Source organism: Rhea pennata, chromosome 5 (assembly GCF_028389875.1).
Source record: "Rhea pennata isolate bPtePen1 chromosome 5, bPtePen1.pri, whole genome shotgun sequence".
NCBI lineage: Eukaryota > Metazoa > Chordata > Aves > Rheiformes > Rheidae > Rhea > Rhea pennata.
Window position 1 is genome coordinate 56,784,551 of NC_084667.1, and position 18,344 is coordinate 56,802,894.

Consider the following 18,344-nt stretch of genomic DNA (forward strand, 5'->3'; position numbering starts at 1 on the left):
TGAGTGAGCAGAAAAGACTCTGCAGCTCCATCAGTGATGGTCAAGGCAACAGCTAAAAACTGTGAGAGAGATATTCCGAAGTTTGAATCAGCACAACTCCAGATCCTTCTAGTATTTTTTAAGAATAAAAGAATAAGAGGTGGAGTAGACTACCAGGTTCTGTCAGGACCGCTCTAGACCAGTACCCATGTACTGGCTAAGATCAGGCTGACAAACGAACAGCCCAACTTGCAGTAACAGAGCTGGATTTCCTTTCAGCTGTGATGAAAAAATTTAACATATTTTTTTTTCACGTTAAAAAAGGACAATTTTTAGGACAACTTCCAAAAATATTTGCTGGAATTTCCAAGGCCTGCCACTGCATCTGGCATAGTTGGCAGAGGTGACTACCTTGAACTGTGTTGTGGTCTTACCTTCTTGCCTGGTTGGATGGGCCCCACCTCAGAAGAACTGGATGGATCTATGCTGGCTTCATGCTCACATGTTGTCTTTACACAGAAAATAGCGCCTACTCACCTAAACTGATTTAAAGCTGATTTAATTAAACTGATACCAATCTCCCTAATGTAAACACAAAACAAGAAAAAAACTGTCTCACTTTAAACCCTTTGTAACACACTAAATATATGGTAAACTGAAGGTTTAAGTGAGGGTTAACTAGCTTGTGCATGTCTCACTTATGAAGCTGTATTTAGAGTTTCATTTAAAAGTAGGCAAAGTAAGCCACTGCCTATCGTTGGCAGAAGGCAGCACCAGCAAAAAGGCAAATTTGCAAAGATGAAAGAGTCATTATTTTTCTTGTTTAAACTGGCAAAAATGGTGAATTTAATCTTCATAGGACTTTATGAGGGAATCCAAAAATTAACTGGAAAAAGTGGGAGAAGAAAATTAGATAGTAATTGTGCTGATTTAACTACATTTATCCTCAAACTGAGGAACACAGGTAGCCTGGCATGGGAGGAACCACGCTAAGGAGTGGTGGTGATGGAGTGGGAACTGAGGCTGGAAAGAGGCGGGAAAGGCAGGGATGGAGCAGCGCTCCATAGCTTTGGGGAGGAGAGGCTGGGCTGGCTTAACGAACCTGGTGGCATATAGCGGTCTGGAAGCAAGTGATGAGCACTGCTGTTCTAGATCTGCCCTGGGCTAGCCAGGCTCTCAGAAACGCTTCTAGTCTTGGCCCTCAGTGTTACTCTCAGGTATCCTTGCTGGATATTTCAGGTATGTATGGATCTTCTCTCTGCAATTTCCATGAGGCCATGGAGATTGTTACAAGAAGTATATGCACAGGGATGAAAAGACAAAAATCTCAGGCTTTCTGCAAAGCTGCCTAGGATGAGGTGTTGTGGGAAGCAACTATATCTTTTTCCTTTCCAAAGACCATTTGTTCTGCTCTCCATACAGGCTCCTCATGCCAAATGCACCATGCGAAAGTTTTGTTCATCAACTAGACATGCTGGAGAATGGAGAGGCAGCAAGGCAGCCTTCTCTGCAGGTATAAGAGATAATGTTCAAAGACAGAAAGTTACTTAGTCTCTTCCATTAGTGTGGAAGTTGGAGGAACACACAGAATGGATTGAATTTGTTTGATTAGTGGATTTCAGTGCAGTTCATCAGTGTACTAATTCATAGTGTGCATTATGAGCTCCTGCTATCTGCTGCTGTTCTCAGAGTGAGCAGGGTTCATTGCTCAACCTCGTATTAAGGCCTGAGGTGGAACTATAATTTGCATTTCTTTCTACGATAAGCCTCAGCTGATTCAATGCACAATGTGGTGTTTCTTTGCTTCCCATCCTTCCTTTTCAAGTCATACTCAGCAGATATGGTTGCTACATTGCTGTCAATCTGTGACATACAAACATGAAAATCCAGAATCAGAAATGAGTTGTTGCAAAGTCCAACCAAGGAGAAATGCAGGCACTTCCTTTAACTGTCGTAGTGAACAAAATGCTAAGAACTGAAAACTCACTAGTCCAAACAATGCTACTTATTCTATGCAGAGAAAAAAACTGAGGCACACTGAGCTTATCAGCTGCCTAGCATCATCTACCAAGTCAGTGGTAGAGTTAGATATAAAACACTACATGCCTGAGGGTATTTTTGAGGGTGCTTCCCAGGAGAATGTAGAAAGGGTTTATTAACTTTAGCACAGAGCAATGCTAATAGTGGCTACTCAGTTCCTGATTTGCAGCTTGTATCTATGCAGCTTAGGGATATCCCCTGCGGCAGGGAGAACACAGATCTCTCTACAAAAGACTGTACAAATATGACAGTTTCCCATCTTGTGACTTAACCATTCATTTAGGCTTTATCCTCATTGCAGGTATGGCAATGTAAACCTTAACATTCAGTAAACCTTAACATTAACTCTTTAACACATACTATCATAACTGAGTATGTTAGAGAAAAATCATACCTCATCCTGCAATGAGATATGAAGATGGCAAACATGCTAGGGAGGTCATATGTTTACTTAAAGTCTAAGCAGTAACACATCAGAGGAGTCATACAATTAAATGATTTCACTCTTCTACCTTCCATTTAGCAATCAATGAAAGTTCTTCCTCCAGGGAAAAGCTAGATGAGGGGGGAGAGCTAGGCCCATTGTGTTGCCTGTGGTGCCAAAAAGAAATACATCATGATTTATATGTTAATGAGCAATTCTCGTTAGGCAATGCATTCTGCAAGGTGTTGCAATGGAGGACTGTGAGGTTTATCCATCAGAGGAAATTAATTCATCATCAAAGCGAGACAGGGAGCTCCCCGGTGAGAACTGTAAATAGGGCATTCGGAGAGTGACAGAGCGCTGGGTGGCATGTCCCCTAGTTAGCACTGCTATTGACAGTCACTCCAGCGCCTGTTCTCAGGCTCCAGCTCATGCATATTATTTATGGAGCGTTTCACATTCCTGGTCGGTATCCAGTCAATGTTGCTTTCAATTAGAATAAACGCTTATTGATTGAGAGGAGATGGGCCGGCTGATTAGCTCCTTGGGAAGCAGAACACGCTGCTCGCAGAGCTGCCCTCTCTGCTGGGCTCCTCGCTGTGGCAGAAGTACATGGGCTTCTGAAAATCTGTCACGGAGGAGAAGTCTTCTAGACTAAATCAATTCATTGAAGAGTCCATCTAATAAAGATAAATGGCTAACTTCATTAGGGAATTAACGATAGGCCTAATAAAAACCCCAGTGGGAGTCCTATAGACTTCAGCAAGTTTTGGATCCAGCACGGTATTTGCCTTGAAGCAGTGGTTTTCCAACCTTGGTTTGGGCTACTGAAAGATATGTGGACACAGCCATGCAGTAAGAAACAGCAGACACAACCCACAACCTGCCTGTGCTCAGAAGTGCTTCAGCTACAGATGGAGAGCTATAGATGGAAACTAAGAACCTTTCAACTGCGCTAGAAAAGCCTACCAGAAAAGACAAGCATCTTTACAGCAGCAGGCACAAATTTCTTTAGATACTGTGGAAGAAAGTCCAAGCTGAAGTGGTGCTCCAGGAACATGAAATCTTAGCACATTTCCCCCGCTCCAGTCCTGCATGTATTTTCGCAAAAACAGATGGATCTAGATGGCATGACTGACTTTGCTGCATGTTTGGGCGTCTGAAACATTTAACTCACTAATAGTCTCATGCTATGTATGAGACACTGCTGGTGTGATTACACACAGTTGTCTTGTTTTGAATAATAGAGGAGAGTTACCTGCATTTATTCACATCATTTATACATGATCAAATTACTAGGATCTTTACAGGTTGGCTATCACCATTCTCAGATCTCAAGGATGCCTCACAACGAGGGCACAAGCCAAAGCACAGATTTGTTACGTTGCTGTAAGCAAGAGACTTGTTTGCTGGAAGTACTGGCAAGATGCCCAACCTGGATTCTTTGAATCCTTTTCATGCCATCTGCTGTGGAGTTTTTGAACCTGCTGAATCTAAGTTTTTGGAGGTAATCCGGCCAGCTGTGGCACTGCTTTGTTGCATGCCATCCCTCTGATCTCCCACCAGCCCAGCTTCTCCTCTGGCCTGGGCTCTGAGCAGCCTTCCCCAGAGCAGGCAGTCCTGCCTGCTGCCACCTTGCATCAGGCACTGCGTGAGGGCAGCTCCTGCAAGCCTAACTAGAGAGCGATGCTGGAAACAGCCGAGTTTCAACAAGCGGGAAGAGTTTTGGCAGGTTTCCAATTTGTGCAAGGAAGCCCATTTAGTAGGATTTGGGGACTGCACTGCACAGGGATGTGTGGCCAAGGAGAAATAAAGTGATTTTAAGGTAAGTGAAAATATTTCAGACTAGCAATGTTTTAGGGGAAACAAAGTCAGAGGGGAGGGTCAGAGAGTGATTCATGTGGCCGCCACCAGACTGAAGGCTGCAGTGCCGTCAGCGGGAGTGCAGAGCAAGCAGGGTGCAGGAGGGGGCTCAGTGGGGCTCTGGGCTCCAGCTCTACCACGTGGGGCCTTACACATGTGGGTGCCCATTTCTCAGTCTGACTCGACTTCTGTCTGTATGTAGGGACCTCTTTGGGGCAAGGCTTGTCCCTCCCCATGTGTTTAAGCAAACCCCAGCACAAAGTGAGTTTGCTCCTGCCCAAGGCCCTGCAGATCTCATACCCTGGATGAGGCCAAGTGGGGCAGGATGGGGCCTTAAGCCACATCTGGGCCACAGGACTCCATCCACCATCAGCTGAGCTGATGCAGGAAGCTGAGCAGGAAGGGACTGAGCAGCAGCTTGCGCTTGAGGCACTTTCACTAGTGGGATGACCATGGGGAATACGGTTTCTCCATTGGATAGCACAGGAGAAATCTTTCCCGCAGCAGCATTTGCAACCACCTGGAAAACAACCCCTGGGCTGTGCAGCCAGCGGGCCAGATCAGGGTGGAGGGATACAGGAGCAGAGCTGTTCTGCAGTGCTCTGAGCACGACGGAGGGCTCTGGGGATGAGACTTGGTTCTTCAAGGCAGGAGCGTGTTTGCTGCGTGCTGCAGGGTTCCCCTCCTGTGGCCAGGCTCTGCCGGTGCAGCTGGAGCTGCAGGCGGGCAGCACAGGGGTGCCACCGGGGCGCCACCGGGGCAGCCCAGACAGGCAGGGACGTGCAGGTAGAGGGGGGGCTGCAAGCGCATAGGGGAGACGACTGCTCAGAGGCAGACGGATAGAGGCTGGAGGGGCGGGGGTTCAACATAACCTTTGTTTATTTTCACTTCCCTGCACGTTTCTCTCTGCTCTGTGGAAAGTGCAGGTCCCTCCAGATTCAGGGCCAGGTTGTCCTTGGCCCAAAGCTGTGCGTGCCCTGGCGAGGCCAGGGCGCCGTCGTGGCTGAGCCGTGGGATCCGAAACCGCAGCCCTCTCGCTGGGCGGCCCTTCCTAAGTGCAGCATGACCTTGCCGAGCACGAGAGGGAGACACTTCAGCGTGAGACTCTAATACTGATGAATCCACAGGAATAGCAATTCTGTAAATGATTAATGAATCTCTTTATTATTCACGCGGGTGTCGGGCGCTGCCAGGGAAAGTCCCGCCGCAGCCTGACACCGGCTGTGTGCTGCTGGTGCAGGGCGGCCGCCAAGGCGCGTGCGGGGGCTGCACTCTCCTCCCGGGGAGGCAGCTTCCGTGCAATTTTGCTTTGCCAAATCCCAGGTGTAATATCAGTGGCACAAAAGTGTTGCGGAGATGTCACCATTTTTAGTGGGTGTTTTTTTTTTGTTTTTTTTTTTTTTTTGCCGTGGGCCATTATTGGTCAGGTTTCAAGGTTGAATCAAGTCAGGCTGTTTGGCGTTAATGGATTGCATTCTGGGTCATGCAGCATGTCATGCGGGAAGACGGACTGAAGGATGATAACTGTCTTTTCTAGTGGTTAAAATCTAGCAAAGGCCCTGTCTAGCATTCTGCCTACAGCTAGCATTGAGGAAGGAAATGCCTTTACAGTCCGCACACAGATGAGCAGGGGTCGAACAATTTGGTCTGGATTTTTCCCTGAATCCCAGGATTTTCACATCTGGTCTAAGCTTCTGGGGACATTCGCGTCTGACTTTTGTGGGTCTCATACGTTGCAGCACGAGTGTTAATTACCCACGTCATTATCTATCTCAGTGTGCCCTGCTGGAAGGGTTATCTAGGAGTACAGAGATTCCCTGGGAACATTCGTTCCAATGTAGGACAATGTAATTATTATTACCATCAGAGAAGGGAATGACTAATAAGGACCTTCAGAGAGTCCTTCAGAGAGTGTTACAGTCATCCTTCACTCCATGGCTTCAAAGACAACTTTAAAAGGCATAATTAAATAGCTTGAGTGCTAAAACCGCCTTGCTCTTTTAGTTAATTTCTTTCCAATATCAAGACATAAAGTGGACAATAATTTCTCAGCAGGCCTACATCTCCACCCTTAATAAGCTGATGGAGCGTACATCTGTCTGCTCTCACATTTTGCTCTTGCAGTGCACTTCTACGTGTTGTTCACTGTTTTCCCGCTGATTCGAGTGATATTACTTGGAACAGGCGACTGTTCCCTTTTTTTTTTTTTTTTTTTTTTGTCTCTCTCCAGTGTCTCTCTGCAGAGTAGCTCCTCACAGGCATGGCAGCATACTGTTATTTTGATGACCATCTGCAGAAAAGATGAGCCTAGTTTGGTGAAAGACTTGAATGAGCCAATGCATTTATTGCTCAGCACTGACATTTTTATCACTCGATAGGGCATGGGGACAGTTGTTCTTCCTGGGTCTTTCTGGGCCTGCAGGGGTTAAAAATCAGACATCTTCATGGGCGACTGACAACAGCTCCACTTGAGCAAACATCTCTGCCTCTTCTGGTAAACTTGTCCTTGTAGTAGTATTCCCTGTAGTATCAATGCCAAATTTCTTTAAACCATGCAGGTGCCCAAGACACAGCTAAGCCACTAAATCCCATTTGAAATATAGTGCTTCTTTTCTGTTAAAATAAGTGTTTCTGATATAGGTTCTCTCTTCAGTAAAATTTCTTAGAAAGAGTTATTCATCTTAAATAATGTTAGAAGACAAAAAAGAGGAATGTTTAAATAAACTCAGAGGTACTTTTCTGACCTTTTTGTATTGAAGTCCACATCCCAAAATAACAAAGCAGGTGCCTGGAATTCCTTTATATCTGTGTACAGTGAAGCTGTTAACAGAGTAATATCAATGTAAGAGAAAGATAAATGAATGAGACACAGTGAATTTGATTTATTACTTTCTCCAGTGTTATTGAGAGGTGCCAACCTGTCTCTAAGAGACTCTGTGAGGTTCTTCCAGGCACGTAAAGATCTCAGTGACTGCAATAGTGAATATGGGACAAACCTAACAAACTCCTTAAATGATTAACTACACATCCTCCTTCCCACACTGGAGACTAATTAGTGAAGTCAGACTCTTTCGCACGGTCAGAACTAGACCAGCAGTGTGGTTGTGTGGCATAGGTTTGACTTTCTGACATAACCCAGCAGAAGAGCAGAGTTCACACCACTGCCATCGGTCAGGTGCCTACAGCCGGGCTGGTGAAGGAAAAGAGTTTGCATGAGGCCAGGATCCAGCCCAGATCCCCAACTTTGCAGGCTGTCTATATAAGAGGAGCAGATGGTTTCTATCATTTCTCGTTACAAGAATATCACCGTTAGCAGCAGACCCCAGTGCACCAATGGCTGGCGGGCATGAGTGCCGTGACTGCAGCGCCATGAGCCGTGTCCTAAGACATTGCACCCAGCTTTTACCTCACTCCCCTGCCACACATCACCAGCCCTATTTTCATGCGAATTATGTCACGCCCGTAATTCACAGCCCAGAATATCAGTTTGATTTGCAGCAGCGGAGGACCCAATGGCCTGGTGGCTGTGCCACCCCACCATGGCAGCAAACACCTCTGCCTTTTGTAGCTTTGCAATAAAGGTTATGTTTAAATCCACCTAGGTAATGAACTTTTCAAATAGAAGTTTTCTGAGTTGCCTAGAAGAGAACCTCATATATGATACAAAACAATAATGCTTAGCAATAACAGCATAAAACTCTCCTGTTCTTAGTCACCTGCTACCACCTGGCCATAAAGAACTTGTTAAGTATGAATTCAGGCAGAAACTAATGCAATATTCTCCACACAATAACATCCATAAAAATATTAAATTAGTTGTTATTGGAAAGCCCTATATTAATTACCTAGTTCTATATAGAAAGCCAAATTCCATTTTCGCTCTGTTATAAATATTCCAAAAAATGAGGAAGCAAGTTGCAAGAGCACAATAAAAGTGTTTTTCATTTAAACTCAGTATGATTATTGCTGTGATTAATGTGTATGTCAGAGAGGGAATGGAACTCAGAGATGGATGTGCCCACAGGTATTACTAAAATATAAGTAAATATAGTAAGCTTATAATACTGATAGCCTTAAAAATAGCAGGCACATTTATAAAGTTTAAGAAGAAGAGTAACATGAAGAAGAGGAGTTAAATCACTGTATACCCACTCAGAATTCTAAAGAATTCAGGTATATCAGCCTTTTGTTCATATACATGTGTGACTATTTTCATTATACTATATTCATTTATTATATATACATGATACACATATAATACAACTCTAAAATTAGCAAAAAGTGTAATTTCCTTACTTCTAATGTTCAACCAGTTGGAAGAATACATTCACTAACAACTCCATCGTTTTCCAGGAGAGGGCAGTCACACATGTCTGCAGTGTTCACAAATGGTGAGAAGAAACTTGGTGTGTAAGTAGAGAAACAGATCATCTTAAAAATGTAAGCATTTACTTATGCTTTCATGGCCTTAAGAGATCGCTGCTGGTCTCAAGCTGAAATCTTCCCCCAGCCTTTATGAACCACCACTATGAGGTCAAAATATTTTCCCTAATGCTGCAGCTGAAGTTTTCACAGGCAGAGGCCTCCTGAACAAAGACGTAACAAGGCTCATTAGGCAGTTTACAGATTTTAAAGTACTGTATAAAGCTAAGTATAAATATAGTAGAGCAGGTGGTCAGTAGACACTACCCATTACTGTGCTTCCTCTGGAAGTCTACATGACTGCCTGAGGCATGAGGACAGTACTATTCCTTACATGTAGCCCAAATATACTGGCAGCAAAATATTAATAGTCCAAATAGCAGCTAAATCACTGGGAATCATTTGAACGGTGCTATTACTCTCTTTTGTTCTGTTAATGGCAGGTGGAAGTCAACACAAATATTAATTGCTAACCTATTTAGTTGAACTGCTTTGAGCCAAGCAGGCATCATAATAAAACTGAGAAGCTTTGTGTTTTATTTTAATTAACTCGACACGAAAGGCAATTTAAATTAAATGTTTTCAGTTGTGTTCTCCAGTGCTAATCAGCAGCTCATTATCTTTAATCACACTGGCATTGCTTTTCTCCGTTTCGATCGCAGCGATGGAGAGACCAAACGCGTCGTGGCACACGCTGCACTGTGCGTGAACACGGCGAGGCAAGGGCTAGAGAGGAAAGAAACCCAGCAGCCATATGGGGCACATGGGCAGGGAGAGAGCCAAGCCCTGTCTCAAGGTCCACACACATGGACATCAGCATTCGTCAGAGAAGGGCATCCAGCTGTTTCCTGGCTGTGTCAGCCGTGTCAGCGGCCCATGGTGCTGGGCAGAGCTGGAACGGGTCCCAGGAGAGCCCCTCAAAGGGCTTGCTGTCACCCTGCCCTGCCTATACCCTCCCGTCACGTCCCTGTGCCAGCCAAGAGCTCGCGCGGTGCCAGCCTCAGGTGGGCCAGCCTGTTGCCTGAAGACTAGTGTTCTTCTCTTCTTGGTGAGCTGGCCCAGTCGGTCACGCAGCTGCGGGATTGCTGGGGTAACCTGAGGGGTGTAGTGAGCGCACAAGAGCAGCTGTGCTGCCGCAGGGAGGCGAAACCACATCCTGAGACTTTCCAACACACGTGGGCCTGGCCGTGTGGGGCCACGGCTCAGTGGCCACCCCGGTGTGCTGCGAAGGCAGGCAGGCAGCTGTACGTCAGAGCAAAGTAGCCGGGTGACACTGGCCTTCACCATCGCAAGACCTTGGTGACCTCAAGGGCAAAGTCACACTCAGAGAGGTGTTCATATCCTAATGCTCAGTTACAAAACTATAACCCCCCTTCCTAAGGGACAGTCCAGGCAAATGGGCCCAGTGGCCAGATCTCCTGTCCCCTGTTCTACCTTAACTACTGAGCCACCATGTCATTGTGCCTCACCCCGCTGTCCTGGCATCTTGCAAGCCTTTCTGCATGGCAGTGTGGGCTCAGCGAGGGCTCTGGAGATTGTGCCCCATTTTGCTCTAGAGGTGAGGATGGCACTCAAGACAGAGATGCAGAAGGTGTTTGACCTGGCCCACTCACCCCTCGGGCAAGCCTTTACTGCAGGAAGCCCTGTCACCTGGGACCTGCTCCTGCTGGGGCATAGAGGTGCACTCAAGGTGTGGCTGGCAGGCAGGGCCCCCTGGGACACCCTAGGAGACTTATTTCCAATCAGCACATCTTCCCCCTAAGCCCAAAATATTCAGGCAGGGCAGCTGTGCCCACAGCACAGCCCACCCCCGAGCAGCCAGGGCATCTGGAGGCCACTCTGGGAGTTGTCACCATGGTCCACAGCAGCTGAGGGCACAGATCTGGATATGAGTACCTCCATTCTTCCCAGAAGCACATTCAGGTGCCTAAATCATTCAATAATGGAGAGATGATCACCCCTTTTGGGCTAGTTTTAGGTAGCTGCTTGCTGGGTTTTGGTATTTCCCCATTTCAACCTGCCATCTGTTCTGGACACCAGGCTCAAGGGCTCGATGCCCCCATGCATGTTGCAGGTAGCCTTCCTCTTCACCTGCGGGCTCAGCATCGCAGCGCTGACCGGGAAAAAGGCCCACATACCTTGGCAAACACCCACATATCTTTACAAAGGCAAGACTTGGAACCCTTAGGAAAATATTTATAACTTATGACAGCCTCAAGTTCATTGTTTTCCTACATTTTCCTGCCTTTCAAGCACTAGGGAGTTAACTGGGAGGATAATGACTCTGATTGTCCTTGCAGTTTCCGGGTACCAAGCTCAAATGGTCTAGTGCATTATCTATCTCTAAATCATGTTTTTCTGCTGCCTTGCTTCTCTGCTTACTTCCTAAGATCCCCATGTCCATACAGATACGTCCATCTCCTGTACTTATTCTTCATCACTGATTTCACAACCTGTGCCACCTCGCTAGAGCACATGCTTTGCGAGTCATTTTGGGAAGATCAAGTACCCATATGACTCTGAATTTCAAGGTTTGATAGTCTGCCTACTCTTATTTGTGTATCACCCATCTTACAACATTATCAATACATTCAGTGATACTACTTATAAAAGGAGTATTTCTAGGGCTGTAGGCCTAAGCATGATGCTTCACAACATTATTATTATTATACTGTGACAGAGATGTAAGTGATGGATAATAAGCTATAAATTACTCAGTAGAATGACATTCTTGCTTGGAAGATCCTAAAGCTGAATTAAACCCAGATGCAACCTAGAAACAGAGCCAGACAAAAAGTTGTGTTTTGGCTGTGGTTTTATAAAACTTCATCAGATATATTTGGGGTTTGCAGGGCTACCCTACCTCTGAGATTTTATTTTATCTGGATCACTGCTATGAAGAGCTAGAAGTGTTAGATGAAAAAGTCTAGTTTTGTTGGATTGCATATGAAAAAAAATTCAATATAGAGCACATTCAAAAGGTCAGCAGGGTACTCATTGGAATTAGAAAACAAAACATGCGGTTCTACTCTTGGGTATTAAAGCTGCTCAGGTCTGTTGACCTGGATCAGGGTCTGACACCAAGTCATAGGCATGACATACAGCTCAGTATTGGCCTGGTACCCTGAAAGCTGATGGCAAGGCTCCCGCTGACTTCAGTGCGGCAGAATCGGCACTACGTGACTGCACTTCCTCCATATGAAAATGAGCAAGTTCTATGCAAACAGTCTGCTCGAAGGCTGGAAAAATGTTTCTTCCAAGACGGCACACACCTCTGCCTGAGGGCTGGTGGGTAGCACCACGGTGCCCTGTCCTCTGATAGAGAAATCAGGCTGACCAGCCTCATGCTTTACATGCTGCAAAGCCCAAGGAATGAATGAAATCTAAATTCTTTCCTACTTGTTACCTATAATCTGTAATTCAGTCCCATGAAAGTCTCTGGGCATCTCTGTTTCATACAATTTTGATTATTCCTGGAGTTAATTTGTGTGCATCTCTATCCTGCCACAAGCTGATTTGCTTGGTGCTAAATTCAGTACACATCTGTATTAGCATGTGTTACATAGAACAGATCTCGCACAAAGATTATCTTTTTTTTGCACTTGAACTGCTTAGAAAAAATGTAGCTATCCAATATTTAGTATGCACATAAACACTATTGCTCCTCATATTTTCAGAGCATCTCTGCAACCTTTTTCTGAAGATGACATGAATGGCCACTAGAAATATTTATCAGGGATCATGAGGGATCAGGAACTAAGAACTAGCTAAAAGCATTAGAGCACCAGCCACGTGTTCAGATATGCGTGTGCATCTCAAATGTCCTGGTTATATTGTCAGATAGATACCGCAAAGGACTGTGGGCCAAATTCAGTCCTGGAGAAACTTCAGTGAAATCAACTCATGTGTTTTTGGGTTATTGGTGCTACACCAGAGACTAATTTGGCCTGTGCTATTTAATTTAGATCTTATTCAGTTTGAATTAGCATTGGTTATTTCACACAGCGGGCAGGCTTTCCAAACAGGAGTTTTCTCTTCACCGCCTGCTGTGCATGTCCCCGTGCATGATCTTCCATCTTTGAAAAATGATGCTCTTTAGTCCTATTGTATCTAAGGGAAGTATTCATCAATAGAGAGAAAAATGTGGATTAGCCCTACATCTGCTCGTCTCTCTGCTAAGGAACTGGGTGAAGCGGAGGAGGAGTTTTGCCAAGGGAAACAGTAGCAGAGAGTGCTGTTGATGTAGATAGAAGTAAAAAGTCTGCCCTGAGGACAGCTTGTCAGATGAAACCTCCTGTGCCATTAATTACTGTTCCAAGGTGCAGATGAAATATGTATGTGATAGAAGAGGTTTGCTTTTTAATGTATTGTTTGAGTGAGATTTTAAAGAGACAGCATCAAGCCAGGTTTTTCAGCTCACGGATGGCATTTTTTCTTTTCTTGTTGCTCTTGCCATTGCATTCTCAGAAAGGCTGATTTCTTCCTGGGGAACCTGCTGGAAAGGCCCTAAGAGTGACATACTTTCAGTGGCCATGTTAGTCCTCACACTAATGCTGTTATCATTTGAAATATCTGGAATTGTGGAGGCAGCCCTAGATTCATTTCATTTGTTAAAGAATTATAATTCAAATGGACCTCCATACAAAATAAAAAAGGCAGAACATGAAGAATTATAATTCAGCTCTAGCTAGTATTTTGTATTTCATATCAAAAGGACAATAAAATCTTTAATGAAAGCAAATAGAAAAAAAAATGAATGTACTAATTATAGAAGTACATAGAGTACATCCCAGCCAGGGCAGGAACTCCAGTAAAAGGCCCAGTGTAAACAAGTGCTATAAAATAGTTCTCGCCCAGGGGATTACAAAGGGAAACTTTGCTATCTACAGTCTGCAGAGGGAAACTGAGTCACAGAGCAATTTAATCTTTTGTTTAGTGTCACACAGGAAATCTCTGGCAGAGCCCTGAACTAAACTTAGTTTCCTGAGTCCCAAGCGAAGACTCAGCCACGGGCCAGGCTGCATTCCTCTCCGGAGCAGAGCGGAGCAATAAATAGCAGAGAGCGAGGGAAACCCGAGAGGAGACATGGGAGAGGCTGGTTGCTCTCCACGGAGATTTGTGGTGGCCTGGCGGATCGGTGCAGCGCGTGGGGGACGGATTTACAGCCACGAAAGCTGCCCCTGGCCCGGAAAGCCGCCCCTGGCCCGGTCGGTTGGAGATGGCATGCAGGGGCACGTCTTCATCCGCGCGTTGAAACGCACCGCAGGCAGCAGAGCTAACGAATGGTGCTTCCCCCGCAGTTCTCGCCCTGCCGTTGTCCCCCATCTATCCAGCTGCAGAAACCCCCTTTTTAACCCTCATGCTACCTCTAGCACCCACGCTGCGTTACACCACTCTCCTACCACCTCTGCTGCACTCTCCACAGCAGCAGCAGCGCCCCAGACCCCCCTTTCGGGGTTCCCACCTTCTTCCCCTGTCCCCAGAGCTCCTGTCCGTGCTGCCGACAGGGCAGGCGATGGCCCACGCTGCGACAAACCCGGGGCGCTGTGCGCGCTGGCCGGCCAGCCCACGCGCGCTGGCCGCCCAGCTGGTCTCTGCCAGGCGCCCCGGAGAGTGGTTGACCTTGCCAGGCTGCCTCTGCTCAGCCAGCCGCACGCTGGTCAGATCTCCCCCTTTGCTGAGTCACACATTTCCATGAAAACTGCAGGAAGTTCAATATCTTTCAGACCTTACAGCTGCTTGGACCTGGCCCTTGGGCTTGTTACCGCAGGGACGCTGCACACCTTGTTTCTGGAGGAAAGGGTGCTGCAAAGGAACGCTGCATTGGCGGCACTGCACCGGGCCAAATTCCGCCTTGGCACGGGCGCGTGGAGTCTCGGTTGCACTGGTGCCAGCCTTTCCAAGGGCTGAATTTAATCCCAGGAGCCTCCTGAAACAAGGGCTGAATTTAATCCCAGGAGCCTCGAGGAACTAGGAGGGAGATGGTGGCAAGGGAGGCCCAGCGGCCGAGCTGCGGCTCGCTCGGAGCGGGGCGGGAGGGGAGAAGGGAGCCTTGCAGCAGCGATCAGCCAGGCTTCTGAAGCCGTGTGCATGGAAAGCAAAACCACATTTTGCTTTCTCTCCCTGCCCTTCCCCAAGTGAAAAACTCTGCTCAAAGGAAAAGCTTATGTCCAAATGGAAACACGCTTGCCACACTGCCCTTTACAAAAGAAGTAATTCCACTTTTGGAATTTCCTTACCTGTGGGCTCTGCTGCAAGACAGATCTCTTTTAGGTCTCTGCTGCTTTCTAAAATAAAAGTAACAATGATGTTTTAATTTTCAGCTCTGCAGCCTTTGCACTTTTCCTGTCTACTCCTTGCAAGTTTTATTCCTTGCATCATTAGTAAGCTCTTGTAACTTCTCAAGGATAATTTTGTGATAAAAAGCTCCTACCTGAAGAATGCCAGGATCCCTGAGTAGGTTGCATTAGTAAACTACTAATGGTTGCAGTAATGGCCTGGAGTTGGCCTTTTTAGCACATCTAACTCAGTTCTGCACAATATAGTAATGACTTTTTCTGTCGGTGAGATAAATCCTGGCATTTCAGAGGCAAGTATTCACCTGCTTCTACTAATTCCTGTCATTTCTGTGGATTAATAAAAAGACAGACAGGAAATGGATCCAGGAAAAATACTGCCTTGGTTTTGTGCCAAAAGGCAGTAGGGACATAGTATGAATAAAGCATAACGGAGACTGGCAAGAGGCGGTCGGGCCGGTGGGATGTTGGGAGGCAGCAGCAACCCTGAAACTGCCCTGCGATGGAAACTCAGCCCACCAGTGGCACAGCAGCCCCGAGCTCTGCAGCCATGTGGCCTGCTGCAACCCAGGCTGGTCAGTGTACAGCTAGTAAAGGTGTCTCCAGGACCATCTGTGGTCACTTCAGTGCTTGAAGGCAGGACGTTGGTTAAATGAAAGGATGCCACATACTTAAAGCCCCTTTTGCAGGGAGTCCTGCAGCAGCCATTCCTAACCAAGCGTCAGTGCAAGGCACATCCCAGTGTCAGCCTGCTGGACAAAAATATTTTTCCATTCATCGAGACTTTCATTAAAGAAGAAAAATAAAGATTCTCACATTTTTTTGTGAGCACCTTTTTTTCTCTTTCCTTTCTTTGAAAACAGTAAGCAAATTACCTTTATTAAGACTTCTATTTTTGCAAATAGTACTTCAATTTGCCATGCTGATTTAGTGAATCCCCCTGTTTGTCCCTTGCCCATTATGGAGCAGGGACCAGGCTCCCCTGCTACCTTGCCGCTGCCTCACAGAGTGACTTTAGGAAAGTCACTTCACCCCCTTCCTGAATTTCCTCCTCCCTGTGATGGAAATGGTGGACTTGTGTTTCCTATTAGGGGACTCAATGCAATGTTTACCAGCCAGCTGCTGCGTGACTCAGCAGTGAGATGATGAAGGTCTTGTGGTGTCTAGCCCATCCTTCCCACCCCACACCTCGAGAGCTGTGAGTCTAACCACATGAAGGGAGTCCTGAATTTCTCCTCAAGACACCTGGAGGTGTGCAGACTAAAGAGCATCAATATCTGGGAATCTGAAACAAATCCAACCCTGCCTTTGATGAAAGCACTTGGAAATACTACTTATGTGCTACAGAAGCAGTCACATGCAAGGTTTCGTAGTATGCTTCAGCACTAGTGTGACCTACAGAGGTCACTTAAATGGTGCTTTATTCACTATTCCCATGGAGCCCTGTCCTCTTTGCAGAAATTGCTAACAAGGTCACTGCTTCCATTAATTACGACTCTGCTCATTGTAAAAAGGAGGCATCTCCAAACGAGTAAGAATGACATCTCCTGCCTGATCACTCCTTCTGTCAAACACTGATGAACGTCTGCAAAGAAGCAAATGAAAAGGTTTGTAAATCAGATCATACTGAATCAAGGTACAAAACTCAGGCTACCCTAATGCTGTTCATTTGACTCTGATTCCATTAGCAAGTCCTTAATACGTCTGTGTCCAAGCACAGCAGGCCTTCGCCTAGTGCTGTGGGGAGGGCAACTGCTTTGGCAGAGAAGCCCATCCTGATGACTGTTTGCCCTCTCTGGTGCTCTCTCTTTGCTGCTGGTGATTCCAGAAAGCCCGAAAAAGCAGAGATCCTGCGAGGAAGCCCTAGGCATTATTCACGGACACAGGGTTACCAGGGAAGGGTTATGAGCCATGGTTATGGCCATGATCACTCAGCCTGCTGTTTGCTACTCTCTCAGACCCATTAAAAGGTCTGCATTTGCATGGAGCTTAGTTTGCTCCTATTTTAAGTACAGAGTGAAACTCTGATCTCTTGGGTACCTGTTCATGGCTATCGGTGGTAAGTGACAGTTTTAATGACATATATTTTGAGCTGAGTTGATGAAAATGTCTTGCTCTCCTTGACACAGGACTAAACAGATAAGAAGTACTGGAGATGAGAATGAAAATGGGATGTCATTTATCCGAAGACAAGACTATTTGGCTCCTGTTTATATATATATATATATATATATATATTTAATATCTTGTTTGGGCCTGGTTAAAAAGAAGACTAAAGCATGGGTGAAAGCGTTATTTCCCGGTAGCCTGCCCTCTGCGTTATTGACCTGCAGCTGAAGGAGGCAGCTTTCATTTCCTCAAAGCAAGTTTCCGTATCCCCAGGACGAGCCAATAACTCAGAGTGTCTGACAGCTCACCTTTCTTTATCACCGAACTGATATCCTTGATCACGGGGCGGCTGCAATTAGTCCCCAAAGCACTTATGGTATATGACTTGTGCTGTGGCTTTTCCCCTTTGAAAGGATGATATTGTCCTTTCTTAATTCCTCTTGGGATCTTCCAGCTCTCAACCCTTTGCCAGTTAACCTTGGATACACAAGCCATCTAGGGAAATTATTGATTCTTCTTGTCTCCACCTCCCTGGCCAGTAAGGCTGATTTATAGGAAATTTGGTAAGAACCACTAAAAACCTGGCAGAGCTAATTTGTGAATTTTCCCTCAGTGCAGAGACCATCTGTTTGCCTGACATATTTTTGCCAAATCAGGTTTGCAAGACTTCCACCTTCTCCTCAAACCCACCATTTGATACCATAATATTTACATTCAGGGCTCAACACTCCTTTTTCCACAAGACCTGTGCAGAGCAGATGCAGCTACAGTCGGCTGTGAAAGATTCAGTCTTAATCCCACTGAAATAAATCGCAGAAACACCACTGAACCAAAAAACCTCGAGACAAAATCTAACTGTGTAATTTTTCTTTGCTTTTTTCGTTCGCCATGGGACTGCTCAGTAACACCTGGATCATTTGCAGAGGGAACTCCCAGCCACACTAACTGCAGCAGCGCATAAAACTCCACCAGGCATGGATGGGAAAGCAGGCTCTGCCTCCACCCTCCCGCAGAAGCTGTCAGAGAACAGCCACCTGTGTTCATCAGAGAGCGGTGACAGCGAGGCTCATGCCATCGCGCTTTGCCGTCTGCAAACGCTCGCGCAAGTGCATTTCACTGCAGAGCTACAGCAGGTGGGTCCTGGCGTACGGACCGTATTTTGATACCTGGTGCATTAGGAGAAATTGCCCACAACAATTGCTACAGCTCAG